Source organism: Mustela nigripes, chromosome 8 (assembly GCF_022355385.1).
Source record: "Mustela nigripes isolate SB6536 chromosome 8, MUSNIG.SB6536, whole genome shotgun sequence".
NCBI lineage: Eukaryota > Metazoa > Chordata > Mammalia > Carnivora > Mustelidae > Mustela > Mustela nigripes.
In genome coordinates, this window is record NC_081564.1 from 39,182,879 (window position 1) to 39,209,943 (window position 27,065).

General features: G+C 40.7%; 1 long non-coding RNA gene across 2 annotated transcripts; it reads left to right on the forward strand.

Annotated features, from left to right (window-relative positions):
• Positions 1 to 1,345: 1,345 nt before the first annotated feature.
• Positions 1,346 to 15,196, forward strand: LOC132023900 (uncharacterized). 2 transcript variants are annotated; one of them, XR_009406086.1, is made up of 3 exons: positions 1,346 to 1,424; positions 2,108 to 2,359; positions 15,061 to 15,196. It is a non-coding gene; the product is annotated as an uncharacterized LOC132023900 (long non-coding RNA). The 2 variants fall into 2 exon arrangements; XR_009406087.1 differs by lacking the exon at positions 15,061 to 15,196 and adding an exon at positions 9,896 to 9,981.
• Positions 15,197 to 27,065: the final 11,869 nt, after the last annotated feature.

The window sequence follows — 27,065 nt, forward strand, 5'->3', positions numbered from 1 at the left end:
TTTCAAAGGTAAAGAAATAAGCAAAATATAAAGTAAGACAGTCTTTTCTATCAGTGCTTTATTACTTCACCTCTACACTGTATGATATTGTTAGCATTATTCTTGCCTTATGTACTTATTTTTTGTTTAAGATTGCCTGATAACTATTTGGCCATCCTTTCTTTTAATTTCTATGAGAAACTATAAGGGATGCCTGGGTGGCTTAGTTGGTTAAGCAACTGACACTTGGTTTCAGCTCAGGTCTTGATTCCAGGGTCGTGAAATGGGGGTGGGGAGCATCATAGGACTTCCCACTTAGCAGGGAGTCTGCAGATTCTCTCTCTCCCTCTGCCCTCCCCCCTCACGTGTGTGTGCCCATGCGCACGTTCTCTCTCTGTCTCTCAGAGATAAAAATAAATAAAATCTTTATATCAGAAATTACAGGATTATCAACTACTAGAAAGTTTGTTAGTATAATATTATTAAACAAAACAAGGAGTTCATTAGCTTGATGCTCTGGCAGCCTTCATAAGCCAACGAAAACCAGCCAACTTGGAAATGTCTCAGGGTTACAAATTGAAACCTAAGGACAGCCAATCACAAACAGCCAAATAGGCTTTGCACTTTAATGATCAATGATTTCCTTTCCTTGCCTCTACACTCTATGTAAGTCTCTCCCTGAGTTCCTTAAGGAATGTCCCTAACCACTTAGTTGGTATTGCCTGATTTGAACTGATTTTTGCCCAATAAACTCTCAACATTTTTTATATACCTCAGTTTATCTTTAAGCAATATTAATAAGCTCAATAAGCCTTTTATTTGTTTTCAAAGGACCCCTTTATGGGGCGCCTGGGTGGCTCAGTGGGTTAAAGCCTCTGCCTTCGGCTCATGATCCCAGAGTTCTGGGATCGAGCCCCCCGTAGGGCTCTCTGCTCCGTGGGGAGCCTGCTTCCTCCTGTCTCTTTCTCTCTGCCTGCCTCTCTGCCTACCTGTGATCTCTGTCTGTTGAATAAATGGATAGAATCTTAAAAAAAAAAAAAAAAAGGGACCCCTTTAATTCCAAAGAATTATGATCTTTTCTTTTTTTTTTTTAAAGTAGGCTCCATACTCAATGTGGGGCTTGAACTCACAACCTTGAGGTCACAAGTCACAGGCTCTACTGACTGAGCCAGCCAGGTATCTCTCTGATAAGTCTTTAAAAAGCAGTATATGCTAGAAGGCATTCAATAAAATTCAACATCTGTATACCTAGTGCTAGAAAACTAGGAAAAAAAAGACACAGTGTGAATCATTTTACCTTTCCTCTTTTCTGTGACCTATTTTACAGGGCATCCCTAGAAATATCATCGATTGGATGGATGCTGTCTGAAAATTGATGGATTTGGTCTGAAAATTTTTGTCCTTTCGTAGGAAGTTTAATGTATTTATACTCATAATTAGAACAGGTATGGTGATCTTTCTTGTGTTATTTTGTTTCATAATTTATTTTTAAATTCTATTAGTGATTACCTTTAGGCTATTGCAACAAATCTGCATTTCTCTAAATGACAAAGCCAGAAGAGAAATGGAGCTCTCCTTAACTCTCCAGCTCCATTCAAGATAAAATGCATAGTTGACTTCTGCATTTCTTAAACCATGGGTTCCCTTGCCTTTGCTACTATTATAATACAGGTTACTGTTAGTTAAATATTTTTATATTATGTGTCTTTTCTTTCAATATTTCCATGAATGCAAGTGCAAAAAGTCTTCATAGATCTTAACAAGAAGAATTCAACAGTTAAAAAAAGGATAACCTATCATCACGAAGATATGCAAAAGTGGCTTAACAGTAGGATTATGAATCAGTGTAACTTGCCCTATTAACAACAACACAAGGAGGAAAACTACTCTATGAACATTGCAAAAGATGCAAAAAAAAAAAAAAAAAAAAAAGAGCATGTTTCGGCTTGTGCCAAAGACCCACTTACCTGAGGTTCTGTTTTTTGTTTGTATATTTTAAGTCTGTTTCGTATCCGCTCAGTTGGGTAATTTCATTTGTTCTCGCTTTAAATTCAGTCTTCAGGTCATCTTCATCCTACTATTGAGCTCATCGGTAAGTTTTTTCATTTTGGTTATTTGTATATTTCAGTGCTCGCCGGTGAAAATAACAGTACAGGCACGAAATGATGGCAACCAGCAGGGACAAAAGGAATAGGATGGGAGCCAGACCACAGGTATCCAGGAATGTTCCCAATGTAGGGACCTTAAAAAGGAGTTTTCATTACTTCAGCAGATAAGATGGATGCCGAGTCCGCGCCTGGCGGGGTACTGCACAATGTCAAGGTTGAGTGGGATGATTTTCGTGATAGAAACTGAGAGGATCAGAACTCCAAAGCACCAGGTAAGGTCCTATTGAATATGGGTATCTTAAGCAGAGCCTGGAAAGTATGCTCATATGTACACCATTCGTTTCGGGGAAGTGATTCCAATGGCAGGAGGTACTGGAAAGGGGGAATAGGATGATAATTGCATTTTCAGTGGCTCACTGCTCTGGGGACCTGGAGTTTAATCTTGCTGGAAAGTTGGTGAGGAGCCATGTATAATTCATCTGAGAACTGTCCACCAGAAGGATAGAAGAAGAGACTAATAATTATCGAGCTCCCTACCCGGACGTCAAAGGTCATCCTCTGGTGTGTTACCTCTCTGTCCTGCTGGCTCCCGTGGTATCCTAATGGCAAGGCAGCTAGCTCCCTGTAGGTCTGCTCCCTCACTGGTTGAGGCAGGTGTGAGGCACTTCAGGCAGAAACATGATGTATTCATAACCCTTAAGATCCCTTCTAGCCTTTAAAATTCTATGACCCCAGTTTCATCTTCCCATTGACCATCCAGCCATGGTCACCCTGGGCTGAATGTTTGCACTTTATTGGTAAATAATTTCCTTAGAAAATCTAGAATGTGGAACTTAGAATGATTCCTTTTCCCTTTTTTTTTTTTTTTTTTACCAAAAGAATAATCTTCAGACAGAAATCTAACTGTACTTGTCTGTTACATGTGGTCCCAAATAGCAAGAATTTGAAGTTCTGAAAAGTAATTATGAGTCTGAATATAGACTCTTACACGACTAGGTTATAACAAACAACAACCCCGAGATCAAGAATCGAATCACCAGCCAGGTGTCCCCTAGAAAAGCTGCAGGAATAGCACAAAGAACTCCCTGGTACCCATTCTCTTGATATAACAAAGACAACACTAAGCAAAAATAAATGAAAGATGTGGTAAGGACCCTTTTAACGCAATTTCCCCCAAACTTTTTATTTTGAAAACTTTTAAACTTACAGAAAACTTAGAAGAATATTTCTTTTTTTTTTTCTTTTAAGTAATCTCTTCACTCAGTGTGGGGCTCAAACTAACAACCCCGAGATCAAGAATCGAATCACCAGCCAGGTGTCCCCTAGAAAAGCTGCAGGAATAGCACAAAGAACTCCCTGGTACCCATTCTCTTGATTCACAAATGCCCACTGTTTGGCCACTTTCACTTCCTCTCTTTCTCTTTTTCTGTCCCCTTCTTTAAATAATTGTCTCTGAATCATCTGGAAGTACCTCTCAGACATCATTGCACTTTATTTCAAACTACTTAATCCCTAACTTCTAAGATAAAGGACCATTTCCCACATATGCTGTGATCATATTCAAGAAGTTTAACATTGGTATGTTATCTAATAATCATTTACTATTAAAATACTTAAAATAATGGCCATAAGGTAGAGTTTTCCTCTACCCCTCCTATGTTCTCCAGGTGGGGCCCTATAAATTAGACTGTCCAAACACAGATCAACAGGGGAAAAACAAACAGAAGTGTATTAACATGTATTCTGCACATGTCCACATGGGAGCACCCAGCGATGAGTAATCCAAAGGGGTGGTTAGAACTCCGGTTCCTGTTCGAACTTGGGCTAAACACAGGAAAGGTGGCTTGGACTTTTGGCCTGGGGAGGCAAGTTCTGAGAAGGTGACCTAGAAAGTATGGTAAACTAAGGTTGTTTAGTAAGGCTTGTTTCACAGATTAAGGTCAGCACTTTCTCCTGGGATAAGTGGAAGAGACTTCCTCTTCCTTTGATCAGAGAGAGCAGTATCTTTACAAATGGAAATTTCCATTTCTTTTACAAAAGGAAAACTTGTACCTTATTTTTAGAGCTTTTCCTCCATGTCATTAGCTAAAATAATCCACTGGCCATCAGAGGCATATTTTTGGGTGACTTAGTCACAGCCAAAAGTCCAATTTCCCCAATTGTCCCAATAATGTCCTTTATAGTTATTATTTTTTTTTTTAGAGATTTTATTTATTTATTTGACAGAGAGATCACAAGTAGATGGAGAGGCAGGCAGAGAGATAGAGAGAGAGAGGGAAGCAGGCTCCCCACTGAGCAGAGAGCCCGATGTGGGACTCGATCCCAGGACCCTGAGACCATGACACGAGCCGAAGGCAGCGGCTTTAACCCACTGAGCCACCCAGGTGCACTATAGTTGTTTTTTTTTTCTCTTTTTAATCCGGGACCCAATCTAACATATACTGCATTTAATTGTCATGTAGCTTTAGTTTCCCTTAATCTCAGCCTTTTCCCCCTACTTATAAGATACAATATGTGAGGCTCCTGGATGGTTCAGTTAGTTGGTTAAGTGTCTGCCTTCAACTCAGGGTCCTGGGATCGAGACCTGTGTTGGGCTCCCTGCTTACTGGAGAAGCTGCTGCTTCCTTTGCCCCTGCCCCCTGCTTGTGCTCTCTTTCTTTCTCAAATAAATAAATTTTTTTTTAAGATTTTATTTATTTATTTATTTGACAGACAGAGATCACAAGTAGGCAGAGAGGCAGGAAGAGACAGAGGAGGAAGCAGGCTCCCTGCTGAGCAGAGAGCCCGATGCGGGGCTCCATCCCAAGACTCTGGGATCATGACCTGAGCCAAAGGCAGAGGCTTTAACCCACTGAGCCACTCAGGCACCCCTCAAATAAATAAGTTTTTAAAAAAGGAAAGGTACCATATGCAAAGAGTCCCGGCCTACTGTCTTATACAATGTATCAGAATTAAATTCAGATTAATCACCTCAGCTGGACTGTTGTGTCCTCAGCATCTTTAGTAAGCTCCTATGCCTTATTAACTTGGTCCCATCCACTTTTAAACACTCTTACTTTCTGGATCAGTAAGATGACCATGATCTAGGCCCACCTTTTGCTTTTCCTATTCCAGACCTGAAATCAAACAGGGAGTCAGTTCCTTTCAGTGGGAATAGTTTTTTGATTGCTGTGATTTAATATACAGCATTTGTATGCTGTGGGAAAAAAGAGGAGTAGTCTTGGATAGGTTGGGGAACTGTGATAATGTATCCCATGATCTACTTTCTCCAGCAGATATCAATTACTTTATAGTTGCTAATTATGGAAATAATTTCTGACAATTGGTTTTTAAAAAGATTATCATCAGCTACATTAAATTAATTAAAACAAGGAGGCCACTAGACTGGGGTGGCTTTGATACCTTAGTAGCCTACGGAAGCAAACAAAACAGACACCGAAAATGCCTCAAGGTTAAGAAATCAAAAACCTAAGGACAACCAATCGCAAACAGAAACTGGACTATAAAGCCCTAGCCGTAGCCGATCAAATGATCTCCTGGCTTTGCTTCTATCTTTATAAAAGTCTCAACCCAGTTCCGGGGGCGGCGGGGGGGAGAACCCCTTAGCGCTTCCAGTTTGGCACTGCCTGATTCAAATCAGTGGTTGCTCAAATAAACTTAAAATCTGTAATATGCTTCAGTTTCTCTCTCTTTCTCTTTTTTAAGATCTTATTTATTTATTTGACAGAGAGAGACACAGCAAGAGAGGGAATACAAGCAGGGGGAGTGGGAGAGGGAGAAGCAGGCTCCCCACTGAGCAGGGAGCCCAGTGTAGGGCTCCATCCCAGGACCCTGGGATCATGACCTGAGCCAAAGACAGATGCTTAATGCCTGAGCCACCCACGCACCCCTTCACTTTCTTTTTTAACAGCCATCTCTTGTCCTTGAAGTCATCTGTGGAACTTTGATAAAACGTTTGTTCACAGGTTTAAAATAGATTATTCAAAGTAATGAGATTCAGAGGACGTGGAAAAAAAGAATTTGTATTCCAGGTGAATAATCTGATTGCATGATCTTAAAAGTTTTCTTCTAAATCAATGTTATGTGATTTTGCAATGAATGACAGTGACCCCTACTGGGATTGGTCATGTAATGATTTACTTAATTGAATGATTCATTGGCTATGACACATGAGACAATTATTTCTGCTACTTTATGATATTGTCTGTCTAATGCCGTGACTGAGCTGTGCCCCATGCATGAGGAATCCTTAAGTGCTGAATCATGAGAGCAGTGGTACAAACTCTTGTAATTATTTTTAGTCTAAATATTTAAATATTAAATAATAACATTTCAGAAATTTGCCCTTTACCCATATCCCTTTTGTCTGTTGGGGGAAGGATGGCAAGCTATTAGTTTCTTAATGCTTGAAGAAATTAGGAAAAAAGAAACCATTATTATTATTTTTTTAAGATTATTTATTTATTTATTTATTTATTTGACAGACAGAGATCACAAGTAGGCAGAGAAGCAGGCAGAGAGACAGAGGAAGGGAAGCAGGCTCCCCGCTGAGCAGAGAGCCCGATGTGGGGCTCGATTCCAGGATCTTGAGATCATGACCTGAGCCGAAGGCAGAGGCTTTAACCCACTGAGCCACCCAGGCACCCCACGAAACCATTAGTAAGAAAAGATTCTACGTTAATGATACCATCCCTGGATACACATATGATATCTTACCGGGATGAACATTTTTTAAGCTTTTTAGAAAATTTGTGCTAGAGATGTTTATGAATCTAAAATCCTACTCTTTCCAAATCCACTTCAGCTTGAAAAGGTATGTTTTTGTTTGTTTTATTGTAAAAGAAACATAGCAAAATTTATCATTTTAACCATTTTCAGTTGTGCCGTTCGGTGGCATTAAGTACATTCATACCATTGTGCAAAGAAGAAGGTAGGTCCGTAAGTTGTGGCCTTGGTCTGTTCAGATCTGTTTCGAATTCTGTCAGGCACAAGGGGAAGTTTGTTTGAGCGTATTTCCTCCTGGTTGATATACAGCAGAGACCGGAGTCGGGTGCGTAACATCCCATCCTAACGGACAGGCATGATTTTAATGAGAACAAACACTACATATAAAATAAGGAAACCTTAAATAGAATTCACTTTTTGTTTTTATAAACTCACATAAAAGTAGACACCAGAAGGGGGGCCTGGCTGGCTCAGGTCTCCATCTCTGGGTCATGAATTCAAGCCCCATGTTAGGCTCCATGCCCAGTGGAAAAAGAAAAAAAGATAGACAACAAAATCTTTTTGACACTAATATATAAATGGATAAATGATGTAAACAATTCATAAGATATAATAAGAGTTGTAGTAATATAAATAACAAAAGAGCAAAAACTTATTATGCTTTATTATATATGTCAAGCACTGTTTTGGTCAAGAAGTGCTTCATTTCTGTTATGTTACTTAATCCTCATAACAACTCTATGAGGTGGACAGTTGTACATCAGAGAAGCTGTGCAGTGTTAAGAACACTGCTACTGGAACCAGAATTCATAACCTGGGCTTAAATCCTGGTCTGCCATTTATTGCTGTGTGGCCTGGGAGAGTTACTTAACCTCTCTGTGCCTTATTTTTCATTATTTAAAAAATAGGGCCTGTGCCAGTAATAGTACCTACCTTATAGAACTGTTGTGAAGATTAAATAAATCACGGGGCACCTGGGTGTCTCAGTGGGTTAAGGCTCTGCCTTCAGCTCAGGTCATGATCTCGGGGTCCTGGGATCGAGCCCCACATCGGGCTCTCTGCTCAGCGGAGAGCCTGCTTTCCCCTCTCTCTGCCTGCCTCTTTGCCTACTTGTGATCTCTCTTTCTGTCTTTTTCTCTCTCTTAAATAAATAAATAAAATCTTAAAAATAAATAAATAAATAAATCCCTATAAAGTGTCTGAAACCATGAACCAGAGTTGTCTGTTTTTTTTTTTTTTAATATTTTATTTATTTATTTGACAGAGATCACAAGGAGGCAGAGAAGCAGGCAGAGAGAGAGGAGGAAGCAGGCTCCCCACTGAGCAGAGAGCCTGATGCAGGGCTCAGTCCCAGGACTCTGAGATCATGACCCAAGCCAAAGGCACAGGCCTTAACCCACGGAGGCACCCAGGCACCCCAAGAATTCTCTGATTTCGGAGCTCTTAACTGTTCCATTAAGCTCTTCCATTCAGTCATTCCACAGATACTGCAATGCTAGGCCCCATCTAGGTGCTATGGATCCAGTAATGATTGTAAGAAAGCCCCCAATCTTTCCCATCCTAAAACTTACAGTATTAAAATTGTTTAGCCTCAATATAGTCAAAAAAGAAAAATGAAAACTGTTAAATGCTAAAGCCAGTAGCAACGTTAAGTTTACCGACGTAATATTCTCATGTAATATAAAGAAATGTGAAATTAGCAGTTATTTTAGCCAAAAAAATACAGGCATAGGCATTTTTAAAAATATTTTTATTTATTTATTTGACAGAGAGAGAGATCACAAGCAGGCAGAGAGGCAGGCAGAGAGAGAGAGGAGGAAGCAGGCTCCCTGCTGAGCAGAGAGCCCGATGCGGGACTCGATCCCAGGACCCTGGGATCATGACCTGAGCCGAAGGCAGCGGCTTAACCCACTGAGCCACCCAGGCGCCCCCAGGCATAGGCATTTAAAGTTATAAAATTGTTGGCACCATTTATTCCATGAACCACAATGAAAAAAATCCAAAATATAAAACCATATTTATGAAGGTATTTGTTAGAGTATCATTTATGAAAGAAAAAGAAAAAAAAGTCCAAAGATTTTATCAACTGGGAAATCTTAAATAAATTATGATGCTACGTAGCCACTTACAGCATATGTGTATAAGGAAATTCTACAAAATAATTGTTTCAGGCAGCCGCATAGTGATTTCCCAAAGACAACCACATCTGATCCCCAGAATCTCTGACTATGTTAGGTTACGTGACAAGGGGTAGTTAAGGTGGCTAATCAGGGTACCATAAAATAGGGAATTATCCTGGATAGGTGGGCCTAATGTAACCACAAGGGTTATTAAAAGTGGAGGGGAGAGGGCAGAAGAGTCAGTGTTAGTCAGTGTCAGTGATATGTGGTGAGAAATATTTGATTGGCCATAACTGGCTTTGAAGATTGGAAAAGGGACCTTTAGCCAAGGAATGTGGGCAGCCTCTAAAAGCTAGAAAAGAGGAGGAAATGGATTCTGTACTCAGGCTTCTGGAAAGGAATGTAGTAGCCCTGACAATCTTTTGATTTTAGTCAAGTGATACCCATTTTGGGCTTTTGACCCCCAGAACTGTAAGATAATAAGTTTGTGTGTGTGTGTGTTTTAAAAAAATTTATTTATTTATTTGAGAGATAGAAATAGAAAGCACAGAGAGAGAGAGTGAGAGGGAGAAGGCGGCTCCCCACTGAGCAGGAAACCCAACATGGGACTCCATCCCAGGACCCTGAGACCACGATTGGAGCTGAAGGCAGATGCTTAACCAACTGAGCCACCCAGACACCCTAAATTTGTGTTGTTTTAAGCTAAAAAATTAGTGCAAATCGGTACAACAGCAATAAGAAGTTAATGTAATAATCTTGGGTGAGAAGGTGTCAAAAATTGCTCTGTGTTCCTAGGCTGTATCCCAACTGAGTTTTCTTTTCTAAGATTTTATTTATTTCAGAGAGAGTGCACGCGTATGCACATACATGAAAGCATGAGTATGTTAGGGGAGGAAGGGCAGAGGGAGAAGCAGACTCCCCACTGCACAAGGAGATTGACGCTGTGCTCAATTCTAACCCCAGATCCAGTGACCATGACCTCTGCCAAAGGCAGACACTTAAACTCACTGAGCCACAAAGGCACCTTCCGACTGACTTTTCGAAGGCGGTGCAATCATCCTCATCTAAGTTGTGAGTCTTTATAACAGATGCTTGGAAGGGGGGAGATGGGGGCATGAACACATCAGGCTCCTGGAACCCGTTTGTATTTTCTGATAAATCCTCTAGTTTCCTTCCTTTACAGATAACTATCCTTAGTTTGTGAGAAAATTTGGTTTTCAAATTCTGGCAGGCTTCAGACAACCAAATATATATACAACAATTTTGGATATCCTTCTGGAAACAGAAAGGACGTCTGTAAGGAAGGCTATATGATTTCTTCCCCCTTTTCTTTCAGATGGCCCTCCTTCAGCTAAATCTGTCTTTACTGTAGCTCCTTTCCAAAGGCTAAAGATGTATCTAACAGCTTGAGTTTTTCCTACTAATGTCACAAATGCTGCAGTCCCAACATACAACAAACCTCAGTTTAACCAACAGTTCTGCTACCATGTGCCAAGAATGGCTAACTTCCCAGCCCAGAACAGTGGCGCCCTCAGCCCACCCTCAACTCAACCCCAATCAATTCCATATATAGGATCTGTCACCTGTCACACTCCATGCCAAATTCTGTATTGATTAGGATTAACTAAAAACATTAATTCAGGGGCACCTGGCAGTCTCAGTCAAAAGAGCATGTAACTTTTGATCTCGGGATTGTGACTTCCAGCCCCACACGAGGTGTAGAGATTACTTAAATTAAAAACAACAACAACAACAACAAAATAGTAATAAAAATAAAAACATGAACTCATACTACCTTAAAAAAAAAAGAACCTACATATTAAGGACCTTGATAATCATAGAGGTGACATTACAAATCAGTATGAGGAAGGCTTTTTTCAACAGGATATTGATTTTTAGTAAATATCTGTAATAAATCCTACTAAGACAATTGATTAGCCACATGGGGATTTTAAAAAATCAAACAAAATAGGCCCTACCTCATAGCATATACAAAAAGTGAATTCTGGGTAACTAAAAAAACCTAAATGTAAAAAGCAAAATTTTAAAATTTTGAACAAAATAGAGAAGAATTTTTTTTTAAAGATTTTATTTATTTATTTGACAGAGAAAAATCACAAGTAGATGGAGAGGCAGGCAGAGAGAGAGAGAGGGAAGCAGGCTCCCTGCTGAGCAGAGAGCCCGACGCAGGACTCGATCCCAGGACCCTGAGATCATGACCTGAGCTGAAGGCAGCGGCTTAACCCACTGAGCCACCCAGGCACCCTAGAGAAGAATTTCTTACTTAAGATGTAAAAATCATAAACTATACGGGGAAAAAATGATACATTTAATTACATTAAAACTTTAAAATTCTGTTTAACAAAAAGATATATTTTTAAAGTAAAAAAATAAAATGAGTCACATGAGATAAGATCAGTTCACTATATTTATTTCGCTTACAAAGAATCAGTACCTGGAATACATCGAAAAACAAACTCAGAAATTAATGAGAAAAAGACAAATAATGCAACAACAACAACAAATGAACAAAAGCCATGAATAAAGAATTCACAGATGGGAATGGAAGGAACCCAGCTGGGGACCCAGCCTCCTCAGTGCAGTGGCTGATGAGCTAACCCATTAACAGATGAGGTCAAGAAGCTTTCTTCCTATTGGACAAAGATGGCCATAACCCATTACAACAGAGGAACTTGGACCTGTCATGAGGTCACTGGGTCAGAACCCAGCAGAAGCTGATTTGCAGAATATGATCAGCAAAGTAGATGTTACCAATGGAGCATCTTCTGACTGTGTTTTTAATAAAAACTTCTGACCCATGACTTGGGGCCAGCAGATTAGGGTGTGGCTGTGGACTTCAGCACAAGCATCAACACTGCTGTTTAAAAAATTACAATTTACATCCATTCTAAATTGTAAATTCAAGTCTTTTTTTCCCCAATAAAAAGACTATTAACTTAAAAAAAAGAATTCACATGAGGAAAAACCTATATGACTGATAAACATGAGAAGATTCTTACTCTAATGGTAATCAGAGAAATGCAAATTTAAAACACAAGATCCTGTTTTATGCTTATGGAATTGGCAACAGTTTTGGTTCTGACAATACCAACTGTGGGTGAGGATGTGGAGCCCCTAGAACTCTCATCTGCTCTGGGTACGAGTACAACTTTGTAAGACCAGAGTGTGGTAAGGGGGCCAGGCTGAGGTTGGGCATAAACTGTGGCAGGCACAGTGATTCTTAGCTTAGCTCAGCCTGGCTTCCCTCAGTGTTGTGACGTGAATGGTGGTAGAAACTGGGGTTTTGTGCTTTCATTTAAAAGTCAAATGGTAGGAGACGGTACCAAGAAGAGAAGACACCTCTCTTTTCCATTGTCTGTAAGTGTAGAGGTGAGCTCTGCCTGGCTCTGCTTGATCACATGCCTTCTCTAGGTATGTTCCCAAGGGCATGGAGTTATTATTTTAAGCTCAGTCAAGAGTCATGTACCTGCTCCTTTGAGTAGACAGGGCCAGGGCCTGGCATTATGCTTGACAGTTACATCCAGACCACCCAGACTCTGGGAGGGGCAGACTCCCAGAGGGGAAAGAGGGTTTAGGCAAATTCAAACCACAGATGTCCACTGTAAGATCAAACAGATCATGCTCTTTTGTGACCTTTTATCCTTTACCCACAATTACTAATATTACGTAGACATTTCTCAGGGAGGGATTTATTTTTAATTTTTTAATTTTTTTAAATTGAACTTGTCGAGAAGGAAAAACTTCCTCTACCCATTTAGGTTCAGTAAGTAGAGCCCTTTGATTTAAACCAACAAAAGACCGATTAATAGGGGCAAGGCGTCGACTTTTAATTAATACTCACATATACAGAAATAGACAGAAAATAGACAGAAAAACTCCAAAAAACAATTAGATACAGGATTTATATTCCCTTTTAAGAAAGGAGAGAGGTTTGGGCTTCTAGGGATGACAAATCGTGGGGAAATGACAAGCAAATATATGGGGCAAATAATGGAAGATATAGTTTACTTTTAGTAAAGGTGTGTTTACACAAACTCATCTCCTTGCCAGCCCCTCCTCTACAGTGATAAGAGTCACTCTCTTTCTGGTGGAGGGGAGGGGAGACACCTTCACAAAGGGAAATTTATGCCCTGTTTTAAGCAGATAAGGGGGCACAAGATCTCTTCCCGCATCTCTTGATACTCAGTTGCCTTTAGCTAAAAATAATTCTTATGCCAGAGTGGCATATTTTGGTATGGCGTAGTCTGATCCCTTTCAAGGTTTAATTTACAAATAATAGAATTCACCATTTCTGGTATTTAGTTCTGTGAGTTTGACAGACAGATTCGGTGGTAACCACAACCATAGTCAAAGCATAATTAGTTACATGATACAGTCTCATAGACTCAGCCAATCCAGGCTGATGTTTCCCTTGACAATCACCATTACCGGTGGCTGGGGTACCCCGACAGGAGTAAATCCCCACTCCTGGGGTCCCCTGGTGAGCAGCTAGGTGCTGGGACTAAGGGCCCCAGAATGAGTGCACCAAGTGAAAGGAAAAGGCTCCTTCAAAGGCAGGAATACTGGACAGGGCAAAGTTGCAGATTCAATGACAGTGTCCAAGGAAACAGATTTAATGTGAGTAAACTCAGGAACTTAACAGGGCCCTTGTGATCTCTGGGATCAGGGCCACCACAAGCATAGCTCCTCTTGCTTCATAACGGCCCTGAGCCTGGCCTGCATTCCACACCCCCAGAAGGTATGGTGATTCAGGAGTCCCATCATCATCCAACCCTCTGAGGGGTTGCTTTGCAAGGGTAAAGACAGCAACAGGAAAACCCCATAAGAAAGTTTAATTGTGGGACACCTGGGTGGCTTAGTTGGTTAGGTGTCTGCCTTCGGCTTGGGTCCTGGGATCCAGTCCTGAATCTGGCTCCCTGCTCAGTGGAGAGCCTGCTTCTCCCTTTGCCCCTCCCCCAACTCATACACTCACACACACACACACACACACTCTCTCTCTCTCTCTCTCTCTCTCTCTCTCTGTGTCACAAAACATAAATAAAAGTAAAATCTTAAAAAAAAAAAAAAAAGAAAGTTTAATTGCTGTGTCCCCAAGGAGGGCTTTGAGGGGTAAAGAGAGAGCCTGGACATGGACAGGTAGGCAGGCTCTTAGGTAGGCTAAGCTGTGGACAGCATGCTGATGGCAGTGACTGTGTAATGTGGATTAAAACTCAGTACAAAGTAGTGCCCAATTGGTCTAAAAAAGTTTCCTGGAAGTTAGATGTCCCATGTTGTGTCCAACTTTAGGCAATGTCATCAGGATGCCTTTTTTTTTTTTTTTTCAATGCCTCCTGTTTGGGGCTCCTTTCTTCAGAGTCTCCTCATGTGGCTTGGAAGATGACTGTCCATATCCTCAGAATCTCTCTCTCACAGTCTGCAGACCATCAGCTAAGCCCGGTTCCAGCTAGCTTAAGTACCTTGCCCTGAATGAGGTCAGAGGGTCTAAATCAGACTGTGCTCAACACATGCAGTAGAAGGTGGTGGCTGAAACCAACACAAATTGAAGCAATAATCTAAAACAATAAGAGGCATTATTTGTAATTATTGAAATGGTTATTTTAGTAATACTAACAATAACTGAAAAAATGATTTCAATAATAATAATACATTGAGTTCCTATTAAGCACCAAGTGCTATCCTTTACAAAGACTCTCTCATGTAATCACCACAGCCCATTAAGTAGGGACTATTCCCATTTCACAGATGGCAAAACTGTCCTCCCCCAGCCCCCCACCCCCCCCGCCCAGTTTTGTACTCTAATACCCCGCCTGGTGTACAAACACCAGGCGGGAGGGGGTGGGGTGGGGGAGGACACCGGGGCTGTCTGGTGCAATGGCTCTCCCATTTGTGTGTGGCCATCAGTTCTTACTTTCCAATCCCATTTCTATCACTCAAGTGTCCATTTCACAATATATCCTGGCCGTTGTCTCTAGATCCAGAAGATACTCATCAGCAGCCTTCTCCCTAGGAGAGTTGCTTTGGTACCCAACTTGGGAGTTGACTTGTGAATTTTTGTTTCAGAGGCTGACCTTTTAATAACCTTGTCTTCCAACACTATACCTGTCAAGGAGCTGGTGCTGAAGATGAGTCAGACTGAGCCTTCTCCACAGAAGTGAGAGACAAGGACATCTCAACAAATGGCAATCCTGTAATGGACTGTAATGGAAGTGTGAGGCTCACGAAGGAAAGACCTCATTCTTCAGAGGAAATCAGAAAGGAGGACCCATTAAAGGTAGAGATTTGATCTGTTTGTTCATTGTGGTATACCCCACTCCTTAAACAGTGTCTACCATGTGGGAGAGATCTGTCAAAAAACTGAACAAAGCAAGTGGTATTTAACTTGACTCTTGACCAGTGAGGACGGTTCCAGGCAGGATCAGCATTTGCAAAGGCACAATAGGATGAAGACCTTTGGGATTTGCTGCTTTTGAGATATCTGCAGTGGTTCCTTCCTCCTTAGCCCCAAACACAAACATGTGCTGGGAGAAAATCCTGTGCTTGAAAGGTGATCTCGGGCAGTAGTATGGACTACAGAAGTGAGTTCTTCGGGGAATTAGTAAAAATCATTGTTGGAATAACTTCAGAAATACTCTCTGGTTTAGACTTTCATGATGTTCATCAAATATTTCTTGCATTCTACCTTTCAGACACATTATAGGATTACAATTCTTCACTCCCCCTGAAGTTTTGGTTTGGCCATGTGACTTTTTTGCCCCCGCAAAATGTTAAAAGGATGTAGTGGAAACTTTAAGAGGCTGTGCTTTGCTCAGTTGTTGTGTAGCCTAAGCAAGAAATGAGCCTTTGTGTTAAAAGCCCCCACTTTCACCTTTCATTGGTCTAGTGAATCCTCACCGAAGCCCTATGAGGGAGATACTGTTCCAATTTTCCAGATAAGGAAAAGGAGGGTTGTTCATAACCAACCTACCTCTGGACCTGTGTTCTCCACTGGGATGACAACCAGTGGTGGCCGTATGTTGTGGTGAGCACTTGAAACGTGGTTGGTCCAAACTGAGATGTGCTAGAAGTGTAAAATACATACCAGTTTCAAAATGGTATGAAAGAATGGAAAATGTCTCATTCATAGTTTATATGGGCTACATGATGAAATAATATTTTAATGTTTATTCATCTATTTTTTTTAAAGATTTTATTTATTTATTTGACAGACAGAGATCACAAGTAGGCAGAGAGGCAGGCAGAGAGAGAGGAGGAAGCAGGCTCCCTGCCGAGCAGAGAGTCCGATGTGGGGCTCGATCCCAGGACCCCAGGATCATGACCTGAGCCGAAGGCAGAGGCTTTAACCCACTGAGCCACCCAGGCGCCCCTTTATCTATTTATTTTTAAGACATTTTATTTTCTTTCCTTTAAAGAATTTTTTATTTTATTTTTTTAGTGAGAGAGAGAGTGAGAAAGTACAGTTGAGGGAGGGGTAAAGGGAAAGGGAGAGAGAGAATCTTAAGTAGACTCCACACACACCCAGTGTGGAGCCTGATGCAGGGTTTGATCTCACAACCCTGCCCCAAATCCAGTCAGTTGCTTAACTAACTGAGCCACCCATGTGCCCCACGATTTTTTATTTTCAGTTAATCTCTACACCCAACATGGGGTTTAAACTCACAACCCCAAGATTAAGAGTTGCATGCTCTACCAACTGAGCCAGACAGGTCCCCCTATGAAATAATATTTTAGGCACAGTGGGTTAAATAAAATATGTTATTAAAATTAGTTTCAGGGTGCCTGGGTAGCTTACTCATTAAGCCTCCGACCCTTGCTTGTGACTCAGGTCACAGTCTCAGGGTTGTGAGATCGAACCCCCCCATCAGGCTCCCAGCTCTGTGTGGAGTCTGCTCAAGATTCTACCCGCCCACCTGCTCCCCTTCCCCTCCACTTCTCCCCTTGCTCACCCTTACGCACTTTCTCTCTCTCAAATGAATAAATAATATATTTTAAGAAATTAGTTTCACCTTTTTATTTTTACTCTCTCCTCCAATTTTTTGTTTAAATTCCAGCTAGTTAACATAGAGTACAATAATAGTTTCTTTTTTGTTTTTACTTTTTAAAAATAGAGCTAGTGGGGGCACCTGGGTGGCTCAGTGGGTTAAGCCACTGCCTTCAGTTCTGGTCATGATCTCAGGGTCCTGGGATTGAGCCCTGCATCGGGCTCTCTGCTTGGCGGGGAACCTGCTTCCTCCTCTCTCTCTGCCTGCCTCTCTGCCTGCTTGTGATCTCTCTCTGTCAAATAAATAAAATCTTAAAAAAAAAAAATAGAGCTACTAAAAGATTTAAAACTACATAGATAGCTTGCGTTAGTAGCTTGTACTATATTTCTTTGGGATCCTACTGGTTCATAGTTACAGATTGAGGAAGCAAAGACTGGCTCTGGGGCTCTAAAGGCAGCACTCTCTCTGGTATACCTTCCGTCCCCTCCAGAGCTGTTTTATTTGGTGAAGCCGGTTTGACTGACAGCCATCTATGTGTATTTATTCATGGATTCATAGAACAAATATTTATTGAACAGTTACTGTATGCAAGGCATGTAAGAGAGTGGTATGATTTCACTCTGCCCAGAACTCCTAGTCCTGCTGTGGATAGCAGTCTTGTGCTTGGAAAACTGATAAATGGCCAAGTTGGAAGGTAAATGAGATGCGAAAATAGGAATGCTGTTCAGGGGGCGCCTGGGTGGCTCAGTGGGTTAAAGCCTTTGCCTTCGGCTCAGGTCATGATCTCAGGGTCCTGGGATAGAGCCCTGCATCAGGCTCTCTGCTCAGCGGGGAGCTTACTTCCCTCTCTCTCTGCCTGCCTCTCTGCCTACTTGTGATCTCTATCTGTCAAATAAATAAATAAAACTCTTTTAAAAAAGGAATGCTGTTCAGGAAGGGAAATATGAACTGGGTTGGAGTAATAAAAATTTTTTTAAAAAAGTAAAAAGACCTGGTTAAAGACCATCCTGCCCAGCTTTAAAGCCAATTTGCCCCATGAACTTCCCTAAATAGCCACAACCTAGGGAAACTGAGCAAGTCTGGTTATCACATTTCTTCTGGTCCTGTGCTTGTCGATACTTTAAAAAGAAACCAATCTGTGCACTTTATTTATTTATTATGTATTTTTATTATTGAAGTATAGTTGACATACTAGATATAGTTGACATATTAGTTGACATATTAGATTCAGGTGTACAACATAGCAATCCGAAAATCCTATACATTGCTTAATACTTCACAGTCTGTGCATTTGAGATGCAAGTCCTTACCATTGGGGGGAAAAGCCACTAAGAATTCTGCTTCATTTTGTCCCAATTTTTTTTTTTTTTTTAATTTGTCAGAGAGAGAGCGAGCAAGAGCGAGCACAGGCAGACAGAGTGGAAGGCAGAGTCAGAGGGAGAAGCAGGCTCCCCGCAGGGCAAGGAGCCCGATGTGGGACTCGATCCCAGGATGCTGGGATCATGACCTGAGCCGAAGGCAGATGCTTAACCAACTGAGCCACCCAGGCGTCCCTCATTTTGTCCCAATTAGACAGAGGGAGATAACAAGAGTGATGCCATATGTCATAAGTGAAAATAACTGGACAATTCTAAATTTTCATTCTTTCCTTTTTTTTTTCTTTCTTTCTTTTTTTTTTTTTTGTGAGAGAGAGAATGAATTTGAGCATGAGTGGGGCAGGGGGGCAGGGCTGAGGGAGAGGGAGAAGCAGGCCCCCTGCTCAGCAGGGATGTGATGTGGGATTCGATCCCAACACCCTGGGATCATAACCTGAGCTGAAGGCAGATGCTTAACCAACTGAGCCATCCAGGTGCCTCCCAAATTTTCATTCTTAAATGATTGATTATTGGAAGGAATACTAAACCTAAAATGTAAGCCGATAAACATTTTTTCACTTTTTAGCAGTCCGTGCTCATGTCAAACCCTTTGATTTTTATATATCTTTTAACTCAACCTTGTGTAGAATAAGCCATTTTCTTTATCTTTTATAAGCCAAGTACCCTCTGCCAGTGATTTCCACAGGGTGATCTATAGTCAGTATCGTTAGTGTTGATATAGTCAATATCCTCAATATTGGAGAGAACTTGCCTCAGCCCAGAGACGGAGTTTAGAGAGTACGGCCTGAGGATCTGTTTTTGTTCCAGGCCATTCCTATGCTCCCTAAAGTTGGGGAGGCCTATGAACCACTTGCCATCTTCCATTCTCCCCAGTAAGCTCAAAGGGCAGGAGGGTTGAAGGCTAGAAACATTTCGAAACACCTCTGACTGTCAGGGGGACTAGAGAGGATTATTCATAACCCCTTGGGGTGCAGAAATCGGGAACTTCCGAAGTTCTGGGCTCATGCATCTTGCATTAGTTATTTAGCATGCAGGAAACCCCTCCGCCCACGGTGCCAGTGGCACAAGGCTTCTTGGCACCCTTAAAGAAAACAAAGTTGGGAGTTTTTCAGGTTTCCCAAGGACCTCTGATTTCCTGCTCTGTTATCTGAAAATAAATAGAATGATTATATTCTTTTCCTTCTTCAAAGAGTGTGACTATACCTGATAATTTTTCTTAATGGCAGAAATAAAATAGTGGTTTGAGGGGCACCTGGGTGGCTCAGTTGGTTGAGTGGCTGCCTTTGGCTCAGGTCATGATCCCAGAGTCCCAGGATCGAGTCCTGCATCAGGATCCCAACTCCATGGGGAATCTGCGTCTCTCTCTGACCCTCCCCCTTCTCATGCTCTCTCTTTCCTTCTCTCTCTCAAATAAACAAATAAAATCTTTTAAAAAATAAATAAATAAAATAGTGGTTTGAGGAGACATACTGAGGAAGTGGCCAGGAAGATGGATTTGGTGAAAGACCATTCCTTCTTGACAAGAACAGAGCAGCCTAGAAGGCCGTAGATACCTCATTTCCTTGTAAGAACAATCCCGTGTCCTCTTCGGGTTACAGCCTCCTTGCAGCCCAGATGGAGCTTGGGTTCCCTTTCTTCTGGGGCACTGATTGGGTCTGGATACTTTTATTTTTTCACTTTTTGTTCTGAATTAATTTTAGACTCACAAGAAGTTGCAAAAATAGTACAGCGAGTTCCTGTGTCCTCTTCATCCAGCTTCCCTCAGTGATAACATCTTACATAACCACGGAGTGTTATCAAAACCAGGAAACTGAAATTCATACAATGTTATTAATCATACTACAAACTTGGCCATTTTTGGTGTGTGGTTATCTAGTCAAGATGGCTCAGGAGTTACCTTTGGAAGCATCCTACAAGACACCCTGGATATGTAGCCAGCACACAACGTGAAAGGCTAGCTTCACTTCAGACTCCACGAACATTCACGAGAACAGCCTAAGTGCCCTGTGGGAGGAAGCAACATTTTCTTTTTTGTAAGGATTAGCCGTGACATCCCTGCACAGCAGTGCTGTTTGGTTCAAGTTTTCTGAAGGCTGCAAACAAGTTCCAAAGAGCCAACTGTTTATTGGTATTTTTTTTTAAGTTTGATACTTTTTTTTTTTTAAGATTTTATTTATTTATTTGTCAGAGACAGGACAAAGGAGAGCGGCATGCAGAGGGAGAAGCAGGCTCGATCCACCTGCGCCAGAGGCAGGCACTTAACCGACTGACCCAAGTGTCCCTGTTTATTGGTATTAACTGGTTTTCTTATGCTGCATTTTGCCTTGTGCACTTAATACATACAAGTCCTTACATGTCTATAGAGTTTTAGATCTATAAAACCTTTACACATAGCTTACTGTATTTATTTCTTGCAGTTAGGATCCTTACTATAATTTATATTTTATAGGTTAGGAAACTGAGTGTTGGAGAGATTAGAAGGCTTGGACCCATGCCTAGATTCTGGGGATCACCTCATTCTAATGCCTCTTTTATTTTTCCTTCTCTCCAAATATTTTGTTGTTGTTTTAATTTTAATTTTGTTGTTTGGAATTTTCTCTCCCCAACTGTTTTAACAACAACAAAATATTTGGGGTTTTTTTTTGTTTGTTTGTTCGTTTGTTTTTTTGCTATGCCTTTTAATCTATCAAATAATTCTGTAAGGTTTATTGTAAAAAAAAAAGAGCAGGCCCAAGCACACAGCCCTGGTTAACAATCTCCAGAAGGAACCACTTGAACTTTTAGCTGCAACTTTTGGTCCTTATCTTCACATCTCTAATAACATGCTTATACTGCTATTTCTTGATTTTTCTTTCTCCACTTTTAAGCACTATCTACTGATTTCCCACATTGGAAGGTGAGGATTTTATTTTCTGTCATTACCTTTTCCCCTGCTCCCATCTCACAACACACTCAGGATATTTCACAGTTTGGGGTATGTTGGTGTTTGGGGGTTTCTTTATGTGACTAAAAATGCTTGTCACTGCTGACTAGTTGAGTCATATATATACTATGATTACTTATCAACTTTATATTTTCCCTGAAGTTAGTAACTGTCAAGATTTTTTTCTTTTGCTTAGTTTTTTAAGCAACTTACCCTGTCTAATATTTTTCTGTAATTTTCCCCATGGCCTGATCTCCTGTCAGTAACATGGATTTTCTGTCAGTTTCATCTGTTTGGAATTTTCTCTTCCCAACTGTTTTGACCTGCTTCTGGAGAGGCTGGTTACTCTCTAGGCTCAAAATAAAGCTGTCATCCTGGATTTCCTTCCCCTTTTTCCTGGAGACTCCTTTTGCAGCTCTCCTTTGTTGGATTCCCTGAATTCTTTCTAGGTTTATTCATTCATTTTGGTGGAGTCTCTTCTCAGATATCGTTCTCTAATATCTTCCAAGTGTAGTTGGAGATACCTTTTTTTGAAACTTTGCATATCTGGAGACTTCTTCATTCTACTCTCATATTTGAGTGATAATTTGGCAGGAGATAGAAATTTAAATCTAAATCTCATTTTCCTGAGAATTTTTACATTATTTTATTTTCTTTGCTTACAATGTAGTCATTAAGGTGTCTACCATCCTTTTAATACCTGCTTCTTTATGAGCAATCTGTTTTTTCCTTGTGGAAGTTTCTAAGGTTAGCCTTTCTCCCTCATTTCATGGTGACATGCCTTTGAATATTATAATTTTCATCCATTGTGCTGGGTACTTGGTGAGCCCTTTCCCTGCTTACTTTCTGAGAGATTTCTTAAATCTCCCATCTCCTCCAGGCAGTGTTATTATCTTTTATTTTAATGTTCTTCATTGATTCCAAGATGCACATTTTTTCACATTTTAAAACCTCTAAAATCAGGATTTAATTCATAGATAATGGCCCACTGCAATGACTGTTGTCCAGGCAGTAGTCATAACATCATTGTCACTGCCTATACCTTCACAAACTTGTCATCTCACATGAGCTATAAGCATTGTTGATACCACACATGTCAAGAAATGTAGTTGAAGGCAAGAAAAATGCCAGATGCCTTGGTGAAAGATCTTAAAAAGCAGCAAGGAGCTAGCATGACCAGCTTGTAACTTGTGCAAGATTATCACTGAAGCATCAGATCTCAACTGGTCAGAATTTTCTGGTGACTTTGAAGAGAAGTACTTGACATCCAATGATGTACAACTCAATTGAGAAAAGGTGAAACTACAAGGTAAGTCAAATAAAATAGTGCTAGATTTAAAATTTGAAAATTAGAAAAAACATCCCTAAGATTCTAGTGGAGTAATTGACTAAGAAATGATGCATTATCTGAGGCACCTAGGTGGCACCGTGAGTTAAGCCTCCAACTCTTGGTTTCAGTTTAGGTCCTGATCTCAGGGTCATAAAATCTAGCCCCACATCTAGCCCCACATCAGGCTCTGCCCTCAGAGTTTCTCTCTGCCCCTTCCCCCCTCAAATAAATAAACAAATCTTAAAAAAAAAAAAAAAGATGCATAATTTATACTCTAATGGCATGAAGAAATTCAATGAAGGAGAAAAGATGTCAGTGATTCTGAGTTAGGAAGTGTTTTCAGAGGATTCATACTCTGAAAAAAAAAAGAAGAAGAAGATTTAGACTCTGAATGTGAAGATGTTTAGGAAGTAATACATTTTTCTTATATTTTCATGCACGCACACAATGGTGAGGTATAATGCATCTGTCTCTAAGCCATATTAAAAGTTCCTCGGTAGGTAAAAATAAAAATTATGCATTTTAAAAAATAGTACAAAAAATAATGATGTATCTTGTGGTTGATCCCATCTTCAGAGGGTGGGTATTTTTTATTTCTAAGAGTTAGGTTTTCTCTGAAAGTTCTTTTGGTGACATCCTGTTCTTGTTTCATGGATAAAATACTTTATCATCTCATGAGGACATTAATGACTGTTTTTATAAGTTTTCCTTTATATGTATAGTCTGGGTTTCTTCTGAATTGTTTTTTTCCCCTGTTTATTTAGCACCTCATTTTTCATATAAGTAATTCCCCCTCAGATGTCTTATAACAAAAATTTAGTACTAACAAGGTATTTGGACTCTCTGTAGACTAGAGTAAGTCTTAGGTTTTCCTGAAAGGAAAAGGACCTTTTCTTCAATAAGGACCATTCATTGCTTCAGAATTTTTTAGGTATTTTCTCTTGAGTTGTTTCCTGCCTGGGAGGTTCACGCCTGACAGTCAGCATCCAGGAAGAAACGTTGTTCCTCTGACAAGGTGGGGAAGGGGCTTAGGATGTAAGCTTCCAGTCTTCATTATCTCTTGTATTCTTGGACTGGGGCACCCATTTTCCTACTCTGGTGCTCTTCTTGGAAAACCAAGCTTCCTTTTATAGAGGACTAAGTCAGTTCACTCTTCTGCTTTCTGCCTTCCAAAATTTTGTGGCTATCATGTTCTCTCTTACTCTCTTTCTTCTGCAGGTTTATGGCTTTTGTTTGTCCCTTTTCTATAATTTCAGATGTATTTCAGGAAGAAGAAGCAGTAGATGTGTGTGTTCTGTCTTTAAACTGAATCTCTCCATATTCTCCTGCCTATTTGGAATATTTTCAGAATAAGTTATATAATTTTCTTTACTGTTAATATTTCTAGATGTTTCTTTCCTTTTTTTTTTTTAACCTTCTTACTTTATACTCTAAAACCATGATCATTTTATTTTGTTTTGGTTTGGTCTGATTTGTTTTATTTAGTGCAGAGAAAATAGTTTGATTTAGGAAAGAGGAGAAGGAAATGGAAGGGAACATGACTTTAAGTGGCATTTTATTTAATTCCCACAAAACCCAGCAAGACAGGCACAAGCATCCTGTTACATGGGAGAGAAAGGTCATGGAGATTACATACCTGCCTCAGAGTTTCATTAGGCAGATCCTGAAGTAACTCTTAAACTCTTGACTCTGATTCTCCTTGCTCTTCTGTCATTCTATGCTGAAAAAAGATGAGAACTGTTAGAAGCACCCTGTCAAATATCTCTGGTATCTGAGAAAATATTCTTCATGCCACATTCTAGATCCATCCATTCATTTCACAGCTATGGCAGAACATGTTCTCTTCTTCCTATACCCTCAACCAGAGGCAACTCACAGCATTTTACCAGCCCCTAGCTCCCTCTAACCCCTAACACCAAACAACTAGTTGTAGGTCACCAGTCTTAGTCAAGACTCTTTATGGTGGGAGGTGCCTGGGTGGCTCAGTGGTTAAGCCTCTGCCTTCGGCTCAGGTCATGATCTCAGGGTCCTGGGATCAAGCCCCACATTGGGTTCCCTGCTTGGCGGGGAGCCTGCTTCCGCCTCTTTCTCTCTGCCTGCCTCTCTGCCTGCTTGTGATCTCTCTGTCAAATAAATAAATAAGAATCTTTTTTAAAAATTTAAAAATTAAAAAAATAGACTCTATATGGTGGAAACATTTTTTGGGTTTTGTTTCCCAGCTGAGAAATGGAAGTGTTAATATATAGATGTTTCCAGGGATCAGCATAGGTGAAAGTCTGCCCTGACTATAAACCTAAAAGCGAGTCATTCATTCTGATTATCAGTGTCGAAGTGAGATGTGTCAGTGGGGCCTGGAACCAGACTATCCTCACAAGTCCAGCTGAGAGAAGAGTATGACAAAGGCTGGGCCTGAGGGACAGGGGTCAGCAGAAGATCTGAATGGGAAAGGGTTGCTGCTAAAGGCTTAAGGGGCAATCACCCAAAGGGGTCAATTAGACAAAGCAGTCTTTGAGGTGCCACTTTGTCAGGCTCTGGAGTGGGAAAAAGGGCTGTTGGTTTATTATGAGTAGAACAGGCCCAGCTGATAAGACACAGGGCGCTGAGTTTGATTTGAACTTCAGATAAACAACTGATCATTCTTAGTGTGAGGATGTCCCATACAATATATGGTACGTGCTTTTACAAAAATTATTTTGTTGTTTATCTGGAATTTGAATTTAATTGGATATCATGTATTTTCATTTACTAAACCTAGCAACCTTAAGTAGGGGGTGCATGTGAGTAGCCTCCAAGATACGCAAAACACCTTGAAGGCTGTCTTGCAAGAAAATCTTATAAGGAAGCCAAATACATGTAAAAGAGCAAAGAATCCACTCAAGTTGAAGCAGGGAGAGGGGGCCTCTCTCCCATGAGCCCTTTTTCCCATTCCCTCTTTCCTGCAGCCGCTTGAGGCACCACCACCGAAAGTGAGAATTGACTGGAGGACATGCATAACTTCTTCCATTTAGGGGGAGATAGGTTTCTTGGGTTATTTCTAGGAAAGTACCACCATGTCTGTCAATGGAAGTGTTAGAGTAAGTGTTGACCAGTTTTGAAGGTAGTAAAGACCTTACTTGCGGGAGCTGATGGCATCAGTACCAGAGGGCAGGACTCTGTCCCCTGAGGAACGGGGCTCAGGTGGGCAGTACAGGTTTTCAGCTGGCTTCATGCTGAAAGAGGCCAATGTGGATGGTTTTACAGAGCTTCTCTGGTACCCAAGGGATCTGATACATGAGCCACTGAATGGGGTCTAGAGAATACCAGTATAATCTGGAGGGAAAGAAGTATATACTTTCCTAAAGTGGCACCATTTAATGGAGAACAGCATGGTATAGTTTAGTGCATGACATTTATTACTTCTGATACTTATACTTTTAAAAACCTTGTTGTAATATTTGCCAAAGACTCAAGATTAGTTCAAGACTTAAAGGAATAGGGAAAAAAAGGGAACTATATTTGAAATTCCTGAATGTGTTTATAGTAACACAAATTATGATCGCCTATCAGTGGATCTTATAGTCAGCGGAGGAGGGGGGGGATCACTAGAGCCCTGGATGATATATCTTGCCTTCAGCTGATATCTACTTAATGAGATTTTACAGCACTGAGAATATCTGTGACAGCAAACAAAATTTTGCACTGATAGGGCCAGGAAAGACAAAAAAGAAAGATGATCAATGTAAATGAAAAAAAAAAGCGCAAGGTGTATGATGAAACCGCACAAATGAGAAAGCTTTTTTCTTCTGCCCCAAGCAGAATGCTCTTCAATGCAAGACAGATGCAAAAAGAGCATCTAGCTGCTTAAAATGAGAGCAAGCCTGTTGGCTTAGATAAATGACACCCTAGAGTCCTGAGAGAAGTTGCAGATGTGATCACAGGGCAATCCGACCGGGAAGGATCAGGGAACAGAGAGACAGCAAAAGACCGGAGATGGGCAAATGAGTTCCAGATTTCCCAGCACAACAGGAATAGTGACTTATGGATCTGTGCACTGGTGAAGTTTAATGCTGAGCTTCAGCAAAACTCCAGAATGAATGATTAAAGGGGCTTTGTGTGTATTTATTAAAGAAAGTGGTGACTGCGAGGCACTCTCTTGAGTTCCCTGAAATCTGAGCTAAGGCCAACCAACCTTGTTTCCATTTTGTAGCACTTGACGGGAGGAACAGGAAAATATTATAGTCAGGAATGACTTGTGTTAGCAAGACATTTGCCAGGAGTCTTTCATGACATCCCTGCACACAGAGAAATGTGGACCCCTGATTCCAGGGTTCTCTGTATTCCAGAATTCACCACGTGCAACCTCAATAACAAGGGTGCAAGGAAAATAAAACAAGCTTAACAGAAATACTTAAAAATGAACTTTCCTAAAACAGACAACTTTCTGAAGTAAGATAGACACACTAAAATATCTTTCCTCATTTGTGTTAGTTTGCCAGAACTGCCATAACAAAACACCACAGACTAA